Source organism: Mus caroli, chromosome 11 (genome assembly GCF_900094665.2).
Source record: "Mus caroli chromosome 11, CAROLI_EIJ_v1.1, whole genome shotgun sequence".
Taxonomy (NCBI): Eukaryota; Metazoa; Chordata; class Mammalia; order Rodentia; family Muridae; genus Mus; species Mus caroli.
The window spans coordinates 80,722,641-80,736,483 of NC_034580.1; the positions used below are offsets into that span (position 1 = coordinate 80,722,641).

At 42.5% G+C, this 13,843-nt stretch overlaps 1 protein-coding gene across 8 annotated transcripts in view; it reads left to right on the forward strand.

Moving 5' to 3' along the window:
* Bcas3 (BCAS3 microtubule associated cell migration factor) overlaps positions 1-13,843 on the forward strand; it is a 470,064-nt gene that overhangs the window by 152,814 nt on the left and 303,407 nt on the right. The gene's annotated exons all lie outside the window — the stretch shown is intronic.

Genomic DNA, 13,843 nt, shown 5'->3' on the forward strand with positions numbered 1-13,843 from the left:
TGCTGGCAAGCTCTCCTCTTACAGGGAAGGTGTACAGATATCTGGTGTTTGGACCTCCTCCTGGCCGAAGAAGAAGGCCCAAAACAGGACCTTTCCCAGATACTGTGTTGCTTTGGCAGGTCACAGAAGCTCTCAGCTTCTGTGGTGCACACTCTCACCTGTGCAGACTAAGTTCCTAAATTCGGCGGAGTCCCGGAACCAAGATGGCGCTCCCTGCTCCTGAAGCAGAGGGCTCCCGTGCAGGGTGGACCACTGTCCTCCGGCTGGGAGGGTGCCAGATGTCTGCGCTCCAAAAGGGTGCTGCCTCAGCAGCTCTGTGGCTCCCGCCTGTCCCAGAAGCTGTCTGCCTCTGTGGTGCACACTCTCACCTGTGCAGACTAAGTTCCTAAGTTCAGCGGAGTCCCCCTGTCTACTTCTTTAAAATACTAAACCATAGTTCTGGCTTTTATGGTATTCACTTGAAATTGAAAAATACTTTTACTCCAGAGCAGCCCTTAAGTAAGTACGTTCCATTTGATGTAAATGGACTTTATGGTGTATATGTGTTTTGTTTCTGTAATGTCATTTTATAAGTTCTGTTCATGTTGGAAGATGGTTACTCTTCAAATTGTAGCCTTGGCTAACTTTGAGTTTGTGCTTTCCACCTTAGACTCTGCTCTGCCCCCTTCCCGTGCTGAGTTGTTTTGTGTGGCTGACAGTTAGCTCAGTCGGTTTTGAAGTGTTCGAGGCTAACCCTTTTGAAAGGTTCTGCTTCAGCAGCTCCCTCATTTCTGTATGCAGACATGCTGCCACTGGCTGTTGGTTAATGTGCCTGACATTACTAAAGTACACTCATGTGGTTTCTAGTTGGAAATTATTAATTCTGATGATACAATGATCATTTTCTAATGTTTCTTGTTAAAAATATATATTCATTTTGGATAGGAAATTCTCAGTCATTCCATCTGTGGAGCTTTTATGGTATTTTCTTTTTCTGTTGCATGTTTATAAGGTCTCACACAGACAGCACACAGTGGCCTGGAACTCATAGCCCTCCTGCCTTTCCCTCTGGAGAGCTATGTCACAGATGTGCTGCAGCATCCCCAGCCAAGGCGACCTGAGTCTGGCTGTGACATTTCAGTCCTCCAGGAGGACTTCGTTCGTTGATACTTATTTTCTGGAGAGTTTCGTAGTCTCCTTAGGAGTGCCCAATTTTAAGACTGAGAGGTAGTTTACATGGAGAGATTATGACAACCACAGTAAAGACTCCTATAAAATAGAATATCATTTAAATGTGAACTCATTCTGTCAGCTGCTATCCCCATCTCTCAAACATCTCCGTCCGCAGCAGGGAGCGTTTATGCTTCAAGAATTCTCTTCCTTTTTATTCTTAACCCCAGACCCCGCCCCTGCTTTTTCTGTGCCTCTTAGCTGGTCAGTTGCCTTTCCATGCCTCCTTTTCTCCTGGCAACACGGCATGACGTTTTCTTGTAGCTCACCCTTACTCTTTTGGGGATATCTTGTCTTAGAGGAACAGACCTCAATCAGTGGTTGTTTCTCTTCATGTTCTCTTTGTGTCTTTCATGTCAAAACAAAATGGGCATTGTTGTTGGTTAGTTCTAAAAATGATGTATTTACAGTTTGTGTGGGTAAACAGTCTGATGATGGTTAAAAACAATGTAAACCTTGGAGCAGGGAGGGATTAATCTTGAAAATGAATCATGTTTTGGCTGCATTGCGTTGTTTGTCTGTGCTCACTTTAGCAAAGTAAAGGAAACTGTTAAATAACAATTGATATAGGGCATTTCCTTTTTGTTCTTTGGAGCCAATCCAGTTTAGGTTAGGATTATGTTATCTTCTTTTTTTTTTTAATTTTCCAGAGGATGTTTATTTACTTGAAGTATATTCTTTATAAATCTCTCTCTCAGGTTGAGATCCATGAGGCATAGCAGTCTTCAGCTTTCACTCTAACTGTGGGAAACACATGACAGTGACAAGAGCAGTGGCCGGCGGCAAGAGCCCTAGTCCCTTCTCACATTAACCGTTATATCTGGGGTAATACATGGAGGGGCTGCAGTTACTGAGTGTAAAGGTTACCACGGCTTTGCAGTTATCTTTGACTTTAATGTGACTCACGTACCACTGTGACACCACGGTAAAACATAGAATGCCTGTACCAGAGTGCCGTTTTCCTTAATAGTTACATTTATTTATAATTGATAATTATTATTCTCAGAGGACACAGCCTTTTCTAGATTTGCAAATGGTCTGTCATTCAGAAATAGTGACTCTTTGACTTTTTCTTCTCACCCATTTCAGTTACCTCTATCCTTTTTTTGTTTTTGTTTTTGTTTTTTGTTTTTTGAGACAGGGTTTCTCTGTGTAGCCATGGCTGTCCTGGAACTCACTCTGTAGACCAGGCTGGCCTCGAACTCAGAAATCTGCCTGCCTCTGCCTCCTAAGTGCTGGGATTAAAGGCGAGCTCCACCACGCCCGGCTAGTTACCTCTACCCTTATTTGGAAGAAACTAATGAAACTGGTCTCTTCATGAACCATATTATGATTCTCTAACTCTGGTGGAAATTGTCTCATCAAGCTGTTAGCTGGTTAGGGTAGAGAATGTCCCAAATCTGATTTCCACCGCACCTTACCAAGGATTCAGTCCATATGGCAGTCACCCATGGAAGCTCCCTCATTTTGTGTTTCCTTACCTCCAGATGTCTCTGCAGGTCTGCTGCTTATCAAACTCCATTTACAACTGCATTTCTCAAGTACTATTTAGTGCTATTGCAGGTGTAAGTCTCAGTGTTGCTCTTTTTTGAATATAGGAATTAATTATTGACATGTTGGTATCTCTTAATGATGTTAAGGATGGCAGAATCTTTTTTCTTCTTTAAAGAAGCTTTCACTTATTCTTTTAGTATATGCATTACAGGAAACAAAACACAAGAAAGCAAGAACAAAGCCACCAGTCATAAGCAGTTCTAGATCCTGCAAGCGTCCACACACTTGGGTAATTGAGATTATACAGTATGTACCATGCCATCTCAATCTGTCAGACAAAATTGTAATCCTGTCTTCCTTGGCAACAGAAATTTCATAGAAGACAAAAANGGCAGCAGGCCTCTAGATAGATGTACTGGCAAAGTTACAATTAAATTCTGCATTCACTCAGTTTCAGCTTACAAGGAAACACAGAGCAACAGACCACACTAAGTATAGCATTCCTAAGCTTATCATCAGATCTATATAGTAGTATATGTAGAAGGGATCTTCCCACTCAACAAATGTATTCCACACGGAACAGCTCGGAGACGTACCTACGGCAGGGGCTCTCAGGATGTCAGTCTCAACACACCTGCAGACCTTGCCCTGTGAACTTCTCTGTCCCTCCAGTCAGCCTAGCAACATGAATTTCTCCACACTGTCCAGACATGGCTTAGCAGTTCCATGTTCAAGAGGAACCCTTTTGTCAATTCCACCATAGCCATTAGCTCTGCTCTTAACCATGTGCTCTCCTTTAGGATATAACATTCAGATGACAGCTATGAATAATGAAGACAAGATTTTACCAAGATGCACATAGGGCCCCTGGGTACAGCTGTCCTCTGGAAAGAGGCACTAGCAGCCTTTCCCTCAGCCTTCCTCTTCCCTGCACAACTCCTAAGTGAAGATGATGCTAGTGAGAGGATTAACCAAGGCCACGCCCAAACGACAGCCCTCCCCAAAGATTAGCCTGGCCTTTAGTGACTCTTTTGCTATTTCTAACATCCTTTAGGCACTGGGACTTACCTCTACTACCTGGCAACATTAACTGAAATGCACANCCAACCAATGGCTAGACAACTTGAACCAACTAACAGCTACAGTGCCTTTTTCTGAGCAGTAATCTTTGCCCGAGCCCACCTCCATCAGCTAGTATCAGCAACTGCTTAAAGGCCAAGCTTAACCTCCATTTCCCCAGTGTGACCATTCCTATAACAAAATAATCCTTAACAAAGTGGGGTCAGCCCTCTATTTTTAATGTATGCAATACTGTATGCATGTGTGCACATGTGCCCCACTGCATTTGTGTGGAGGCTAAAAGACAAGCTGTGAATCACTTTTATCAAGTGAATCCTGGAAATCAAACCCAGGGGATGGCAGAATCTTTGCATTTCCACCTGTTATCTTGGCCCCTTGTGTACCATGTAGAATCAAAGAAGTTATTCCCAGAGAAACAGTGTATTTTGATATTTTTCTAAGTTATGCTTTAAGTTGACACAAACAGTTGTATTATGGCATTTTCACTTATGTGTTAAATACCAATTTGGATTTAAATAATAACTTGTCAAATTGAAGAGATTTTTATTCATAGTAACATTGCTTTTCATTTGATGCATGTAAGATGGTCACTTATTCAGCCACTGTGAATTAATTATTATTATTTTTTAATATATGTGTTGAAGCTCTTCTAAGAGCAAGTAAATATAGTGACCAATCAAAATAAGTCTGTTTTCTTGCAGCTATTGACAAATTTAAAGAAGGGGAGGGAATATAGTCTGTGGTATTGCATACCTTTAATACTTGAATTCCCGAGTTAGAGACAGATGTATGTGGGTTCAAGGCCAGTCAGGTATATATCCTTAGACCCTGTCTCAAAAAGAATAGAAGTTAGGAAATATCTTGAAATGATTTCAACTTTAAATTACCATCCTGTTTGTGGATGTCACCGCAGTGACATTGAGGAAAGATCTAATGGCTATGAGTGGAAAGCAGTGCTTCTAAATGCTGAGCTGAGAATACACCTGCTGTACTCAGGGGACAGTAAGACAGCTGCTCTGGTCACAGAGGGCCCCATGTAGTGATGTATGTACCTAGTTGATGGGAACTCAGTGGTGGGTTTTGGAAACAGGAGTGAGAGAAAACTGGTTTGGGTGCTCTGAGGGAGGATTTGTATAGAGGAGAGCGCACTCTGAGAGTGGAGACGGGGTCTTTCTATCCTGTCTTCTCTTGGGAGACAGGGTCTCCTATTGTAGCCCCAGGTGGCATGCTGGGATGACCTGTGTGTATCTGGACACTGGGTAAGGCTTCTTGTGTTCCTAGCATGGCTGGAATCACTGGGAATGCATCTGCATGGGGATAGTGGCTGGGAGGAAGGCTTCAGTCGACAGCACCTGCAGAATTGGAGCTCCTGGTAAGAAGTGTCATCCAGAAGTTACTAGCAAGTGACACGAAGTGGGAAACCATATACAGGAAGTAGCCGGGAGGATGGTGGTGACTGTGCTAAGTTCCAGCATCTGGTTAAGTGAAGGTTGGAGCTGACATTCAGTTTAGTAACAGCGAAGACAGCCAGAACAGTTTGCTGGGGTATAAGGAATTTGTCTAAGGGGATTTTAGTTAGAAAATTGGCACCACAAGTATTGATTGTGTCATGTTTTTATTCCTTCTTTTAGAATGTAATATTAACAGGGGCAAGATAGTGGGAGAAAGTTAGGGGCCGCAGGAGACGTGGTCTGTTTTTCCCAGATGTAGGTGCTGACAATGGATGATGGCCAGTGGAGCTGATCAAGACCAAGGTGGGATGTAGACTGTAGGTTCACCACTTACTTAAATTATGATGTGGCACTGCCTTCCAGCTAGCTTTACTGTCTTTCTGTCTGTCTGTCTGTCTGTCTGTCCTGCTACACCTGGAGTTTCACTCTTACCTCCTGCAGTTCTACAGTCCTGCTTTTTCCTAAGAAAAGCTGTCTTTTCTGTTCTGTTTCCTGCATCAATTGCTCAGCACCTCCATCTGGCTTTTCCGTTTATTTGTGATGCTGAGATCAAACCCAGGGCCTTTCACCTTCCTGCTGATGACTTTCCTAGTCTCTGTGACTGAGCTGTGTGTGGATAAGGTAATAGAGGACCTAGGGTTAGACTTCCTCTGGGCTGTAATCTTAGACAAATTGCTTCGTCTCCCTACTGAGACCTGGTTTTCTCTACCTATGAAGCAGGGGTAATAATATACCCAGTCTTGCACGGTTACCATTGAAATTTCAGCGTTTAGAATAGTGCTTAGTGCATATGGATCAACTGCTGTCACTCAAACTGTGCTGCTGTTTGTCGGCAGTGTGCAGGATTGGCTCATTTCTTATTTTTTTTTTTTAACAAAACAGTGTAAGTAAACAATATTACTGAATGAAATAAAAATTTGAATTTATTTCTTTGCTTTTAATTGCTTTCAGTATGGACATTAGCTTGTGAGTATTTCTGAAGTGGGAGATGATACAAATCCACAGTTGAAAGTGACACTAGTCACGGTTCCACACGTGAGCTCACATAGTTGATAGATGTGCACACCTGCTTTTTACAATTGTTTCTTTAGGTGTGTGTGTGCGTGTGTGTTTGTGTGCATGGTTGTATGTGTGTATATACGTGTTTCTGACAATCTTTGGGAGTTGCCTGTCTTCCCTTCACTGTCTGGGCCTAGGGATTGAGCTCAAATGAAGAGTCAGACTTTGGCTGTAAGCCCTTGCTCACCCACTGCACTGGCCCTGCTTACTTTTCCTGTTTCTTTATTTTGTGAAATAGGTTTTCCTTTTAGGTTTAAGAATATGGTGTCTACCCTGTCCTGAGATTTTTAAAGACTCACTGACCTCCCTTTGCCCCCTTGTCCCTCTCTTTTTCCCTCCCTCTGTTCTTCCTAAGTCTCACTGGATAACCCAGGCTGACCTCACTATGTAGTTATGTGTAACTATGTGACTCATTAGGTAGCCAAGGCTACCCTTTATCACTGATCCCCCTTCTTGCCTCCACCTCCCAAGGTTTGAGTATGTCCCCTAACCCAGCTTCTTTCTGGCTTGGTCTGGAGAAGGAGTTGTGCCAAGCCTGCAGCATCTGACAACTGAATTCCAGACCCTGCTCCCTCCCAACCTGAGGTTTGAGGACTTTGAAGGAGGCCTCTCATTTCTTGGACCCAGAACTGCTATATTTCAGCAAAAGGCTTACAAGTTCAGCAGTCTTTCTGTCTTTTTAGCATCTGTGTGTACGGCACTCCCGTCTTACCACTTGGAGACTGTTTACAGCCTTCATTTGATGGTTTATTGTAGTTATTTACTTTGGTCGATAGGGAGTTTTCTTGATACAGACCGCACCCTATTATAAATATGTAGCAGCCACCCAGCTCCGCTTCACATAGCTTCACCTCCTTGGGAGTCAGCAGCACCAGTGTGCCGTGTCCTGACTGTTCTTCTAGTCACTGTTTACTTGTGGAGTGGAGTTTCCATAAGTGTTTTAATTTTTGCCAAGAAAAATCAATCGTGTGCACTGAAGTTCTGCTTTAAATTTCATGCCTCATCTGACACAGAGTATATAAATGGCGCAGACACATCATGTGGGAGAGCCCTCCTTGGGTCGCTTAGCACCTGGAGTTTGCTCTCTCCTTGTAGCCTGTTGCCTGAGGTCAGTGCAGCCTTGCTTCTAATCTGTTGTTGTAAAAACCTAATGTTTTCCTGGCTCCCGAGGCATAACTCTATGCTCATTTTGACATTTACTATACACCAACACCACCCACATTTTAAATATTTTCATGTCATTTTCTGTAATTGTGCAGAGATAGAGGATGAGTTCTTTATGCAAATATTTGGGAAAGTGTGGCCTCACACAGCAAGATGTCTAATTTAAAAACCACATAAGAAGCCAAGATATGACACAAGTCTGTGTTTTAAGTACTCTGGAGGCTGAGGCAGGAGGAATGTCATGAATTTGAGACCAGCCTATGCTCATAGGTGATATCCCATCTCAAATTATCCTTTTTAAGTCACTAATTGAAAAAAAAAAACTATTAAAGAAAGATAGCGCCTCTTGTAGCTCATAATCTTTATAGCGGTGTGTAGTTCACAGAAGTATTAGGAGGGACATATAGTGCCTAAGGAGATGGCTCAGTGTGTAGTTTTGCTACACACATGGACGTTTATCTTGCAGGAGCTGCCTCTAGTTCCAGCACTTGGGAGGAGTAGTCACGAGGATCCCCGGAGCAAGCTGGCTGGGTAGCCAGTCTTGGGCCTGCAAAGCTCTGGGGTCTGTGAGAGACTCTGAGCGGGGAAGCACTAGAACAAGAAATATGGCATGGAAGGTCTGCGTGCACACACATGCACAGGCGCTACTCACAGCAGCCAGATGGAGGCGTACGTATCCCACGTGTGAGAGAAGTAAAGTAAGCTCTGAGAACCCTCAGGAGCCTGTAGTGTACAGTGCTGTGCACACTAAAAGTGTTTTAAACACAAAATTAAACCCAATTTAACTACTGTAATCTTTTATGTTGTTTAGATAAACTCCTTTAAAATAAATGCAACAAGAAAATAGAAAATAAATATCAATTTAATGTAATTATCACTTGATGCAAATACAATCTTTCATTTTGCTTTTTTTGCTTATGAATACAAATTTGCATTTGCAAATCATGAACAGTTTGGGTATAGCATTAATGAAACATGCCACCTCTAGAGGGCAGTGTGCTCTCAGCTTTTCTGTTCCTGTCATCAGGGCTTGAACCTGGGTACCTTGGGAGCAGATACAGCCATGGCATCTCTTGGTTTTCTTGTGTTTTCTTCTCCAAATTCTTCACAAGGATGTGGACTCTGTATTACCACCAACTTACAGCTCTTTTGAGTACTTTGTGCAGATGTTCATTTCCTATGTGTGACTCCTGACGACTGCTGTGGATGGAAACGTTTTAGTTGTGTTATTTCCTAAGTGCCGTCAGTGTGGTCCCAGCCCTCCTGTCCTGGAGCATGTGTGTCCTGCTTTTTTGTAAACCAGCAGTTGTCTGGATGCCATGATTTAGGCACTGTTAGTACTGTCAGCTCATCTCTCTGTTCTTACCACTGATTGGCTCTGTCCTTCCTTCCCTTATCTATTCCCCAGTGGCCTCTGCTTTGCACTTCTTGTTTCTTCTCCACTGTTTTCCTGTATGCCCCTTTCTAGAGCTGCTGTGAGATGAATCTTGGCTCTCCTGTCTGGGCCTGGAGCTCCTGTTTGTGATTGTGTTTTTGTATTTGTGAGGGATTCCCCATTGCCACCGTCCCATGTCCTACTGCATTCTTGTCCCCACAGTGTGTTCTATCAAGAGACTTTTCTTTGAACATTTCTCTTACTATCAAGTCTTTTTCTTATGTTATTTGTTTTCTATTGTTTAATGTTTTTACAGGTTTTTGTCTTTTTTTTTAAGCTGGTATCTCCATTGTTTAATTTTCTTCTTTGTCATTGTAGTCCTGACTGACATTGTACTCAGACTGGATAGTACCTAGACCTCATTGCTGTGATGAAACCAAAATATCCTTGACCACTACATAAAAATTACTGTTTCAGTCTTTAGTTTTATTACTTACTAATTTGCTTTTATTTCATTATTTAATTTTTTTTATTGTTGAGCCTTCTCTCCAGCCCCTCCAACTCTGTCGTTATGAGCACTGTCTGATCTTCCAGAGTACCTATGTTCAACTCCTATTACCTACATGTTGACTCACAATTGTCTGTAAGTTCAGTTCCCAGGAATTTAATGTCATTGCAGGTGGTACACACACACACTCACACTCAAACTCATGCATGTAAACACTCACACCTGTGAAGTAAAGGTCAATAAAAATTGATTGATTGTTTTTCCTGTGAAGGATCAGTCTATCTTCCATTTCAGGCACAAAAACAGGATTAAGACTACAAACTCTGAGCCAGGTGTGGTGGTGCACGCCTTTAATCCTAGCACTTGGGAGGCATAGGCAGAGGCAGGCTTATTTCTGAGTTCGAGGACAGCTTGGTCTACAAAGTGAGTTCCAGGACGGCCAGGGCTACACAGAGAAATCCTGTCTCGAAAAGAAAAGAAAAAAAAAAAAAAGGCTACAAACACTGAAGCTGGTTTTGATAATTTTGGAAGGTAAAATATTTCAGTGTTTAGAATGAAAAAAAAAAAAAGATCTGGAAAACTGTTATTTCCTTTTCTCTGAGTAAGTATGGATTCTGTTCTTATCCTTTCCTTTTCTGTGAGTAAGTACTCTGTCCTAGTTCTGTTGCTCTAGAGAGATTTCTGTGAATCACAGAGGAAGACATTTTAGTTGTTTACATGAAAGATAAAATGTTAGATAGAGAACTCATCCCAGAGGAGACCAGGAAGGTTGTTCCCTTTGTACTCCTGAGAAAGACATTTGGAAGCAATGTTTTTAGTCTTCGTCTTGAAGAAAGTCCAGAAGGCAGTGAGAGTCAGTAACCTTCTCAGCACAGATGCCTCTTAGAGCTGTTAGTTACTAAGACGCCCAAGTGACAAGTTGGAGCTGAGCGGAGTAGTATTTCGGTTTGACTATCTGAAGAGGAATTGTAAAGCTGGTGTTGGTAATGTGAGTTTACAAAATGGTTAAAAGATGAGAAAGGCAAGAGAAAAAGAAGAGTGGGTTCACACTGCGTCCGGGTTATATGCACGTGGGAGGTGGGAGGGGTCCCCGCGTTCCACGGTGGATGGCGTGGGAGCTGGGAGGTGACGAGGAAAGGAAAGGGATTTCTGGTTCACTGGAAGAGCTGCTCACTTTGGCTCAAGTGTTTGTGCAGGTGAGAAGTTTTCAAGCCACAATGAGACACCAGAGAGAAGTATTTCAGAGTGGACAGAGGAGTCTTGTGGGCATGGCTCCTCCTGGTGACTGCAGCAGAGACCAGCTTTTCATGTTCAGTGTCAAGGTCTATCCTGGGTAGCAAACGATTTATCGCTTTTCATTCTAGCATCGACATGGCACAGGATGAAACAGCGTCACCTTTTATAAAAGTCATAGATGTGGGAAAAAGATCAGGTGTCTGTCGTATAGATAAATGAATATGGCGTTCCTGCAGTCACCCAGGCCCTCACAGTCGAGGGTGCCAGGGAGACGAGGGCTTGCTCCCTGTGCTGTGTCCAAGGCTCTTATTGAAGCACCCCATTCTTCTAGTGCTCAAGGATATTCTATAGAAAGGGCTTTAGTGCACAGTGGTTAATTCATAAATGCACCTTTGCAAACTTGGAGCTAGCCATCTAGATCTTGACTTAATTCTAATATTTGTAAAATGTGCTAAATTTATATCTTTTTTTTTTTTTTGCTTACAGTTTTATTTCAGGATTTGTTAGTTATTTAGGGAGCTATATTGAGCATTAGTTTCCTGTTTGTTTTCTTTTCCTTAACTGGTGTGTGTAAGCACCTGTTTTCAAGCTGAGAATGAAAATGTACTCGAGTACAAAGGGTTTCTCTTCCTCATCAGGAACTGCTGATGTGGCCTTCTGCACCACGCTCCAGCCTCTCTGTGCCCTTGAGATCTGGTGCTCGTTCCCAGCTGAAGGAAATGCATCTTTGACACTTCTCATGACCTGAGTCATGATGCTGAAATAGAGCCAGAAAATATTCTTAACAGTCATGGGTAATAAGCAGGAAGGCTTCCGTTAGCAGTGGAGGAGGGTGAAGGGCCAGAGAACAGTAGTGCCTGGGGCCTGGGGGGTGTGAGGAAAAGAAAGGCTACCATTTTAATTTTGAATCTTTAATTTTTTTATTATTAAGAAAGTTGGTTATATTTTTTAGTTATATTTGTTATTCAACACAACATATGTATTTACTATTTTTAAAAATTATTTTTAATAAATTGTCTTGTAGCCCAGGCTGTCCTTAACATTCCCTTGTAGCCAAGGTTGACCTCAATCTTTGATCCACCAGCTTCCTCCCGAGGAGTACCAGGATTCAGGTGTTGTCACCGTGTAAAACTTCTGATTTTAAAATGTGATTGTCCCTCAGAAGGAATGGTTAAAAAAAAAAAACTCATATCGTTCATATTAGTTTTCCACGTGTTACTTAGTACTGTTTTTTTATAGGGTTTTATGCTGGTACTTCTCTGCATTCTCTGAACTTGGGTAATAGAGAAAGGAGGGTTTCCATGAATTCAAGGTTTTACTGGGAAAATGTTCAAACAAACTTGCTAACTACATAAAGAAAAACAAGGTATATTTTATGGATTGCAGCTAATTCAGTGCACAGTGTGGTTGCTTGTTTGTTTGTTGGTTTTTGTTTCTGACTGAATTCCTGATACTTTTATACATCATATGTGTACCCGTGTAAATGAGGTAGTGTTTGGTAAATCTACCTCCTCTGTGTCATGGTACAAATCAATTGTGAGATAAGGATGAGGAGTAGGTGCTCAGGGCTGCTGAGGTGGGATGCTGAGGCAGTCTGCTGAGGTGGGATGCTGAGGCAGTCTGCTGAGGCGGGCTGCTGAGGCGGGATGCTGAGGTGGGATGCTGAGGCAGTCTGCTGAGGTGGGATGCTGAGGCAGTCTGCTGAGGTGGGATGCTGAGGTGGGATGCTGAGGTGGGATGCTGAGGTGGGCTGCTGAGGCGGGCTGCTGAGGTGGGATGCTGAGGTGGGATGCTGAGGTGGGATGCTGAGGCAGTCTGCTGAGGTGGGATGCTGAGGTGGGCTGCTGAGGTGGGATGCTGCGCCTGTGCCATGCTTGTGCCCGACTGCTCTCAGGGATGTCAGACTCTGATGTTTTGAAATAATACAGTTTTTATCTTTGAACGGAGCTTGCTTCAGAGGAGAGTGCTCTTTTTGGTTATTTCGAGAGTCCCAGGGTGCTCTTTTTGGTTATTTCAAGATGGATTATTGCTGTGTAGCCCTGGCTGTTTAGCCATTGCTTGCTTCAATTTCAAGGCAAGTCTGCCTCAGCCTTTCAAGTGCTGGTGTGATATGTTGGAACTACAACTTGGGGCAGGAATTTGAATCTTAGGGGAAAAGGCTCAGAATCTTTTCTCTTTGTTCTATATTTATGTGAAGAATATGCATCATGTTTAGAGGATGTATAATCAATCTCTGTCTGTCTCACTTTTTCCATGAATATCCATATAAATATTTGTCATTTTCTGGGTTTTCAATGAACTCTGTTGAGTGAGCACCATAGTCTAGTCTTAATGTTAAACAGTGAGTGTGAGCTCTTAAACCATTTCTCTGGCTGCATAGTATAGGGTGCTCTGAGATAATAAACTGAAGGAGTGAAGGAACGTGCCACAGCTTTTATTCATTTGGTATTAACTTGTTTGTTTGTGTGGTCATGGATAGAACATTTACTTAAAATGTTTTTTATTAGCCAGGCGTGGTGGCGCACACCTTTAATCCCAGCACTCTGGAGGCAGAGGCTGGCGGATCTCTGAGTTCGAGGCCAGCCTCGTCTCCAGAGTGAGTTCCAGGACAGCCAGGGCTACACAGAGAAACCCTGTCTCGTAAAACCAAAATAAATAAAGAAAGAAAGAAAGAAAGAAAGTTTTTTTATTAATGTTAAAATGTTGTTCAATTTTTTTTTTTTAAATTCAGTAGAATTTCTCCCATTTTCTCTTTTGTGCTCTTTTTCTCCCTCTGTGTACTAGAGCCATGCAGCCATCCCAGCTCCTTGGTACAACCCCCTGGCAGCCTTATTTCTCCCTATTTCCCCTCACCCCTCATTCTAGCCACAAACTGCCCTTTTGGAGTAAATTATACTTACTGTACATACAAGCTTTGTAATAGTGACTTTCTTTTTACATTTTATTCTTATAAATCAGGCTCCTAAATCCAAAATTCATTTTAGCTTCCAGGAAGTGCTTGTATTACATATTAAAATAGCATGCAGTACTTTAAGAGTAAGGAGCGGGTGAGGATATTCTGAGAATCAGGAGAGAACAGCTAGAGAATTACCTGTTGCCCTATTGACACAAGTATAATGTGTTGTGTATAAATATATGTTCAAAACAGTCACATGATGGCAGACCACCAGTTCTCTTGGAGGTATACTTTTAATTTTCCTTGACACTGGAGAACACCAGATGGTGAGTTCTTTGTGCAGTAGCAGAATATCACTAATAACTGTCTCC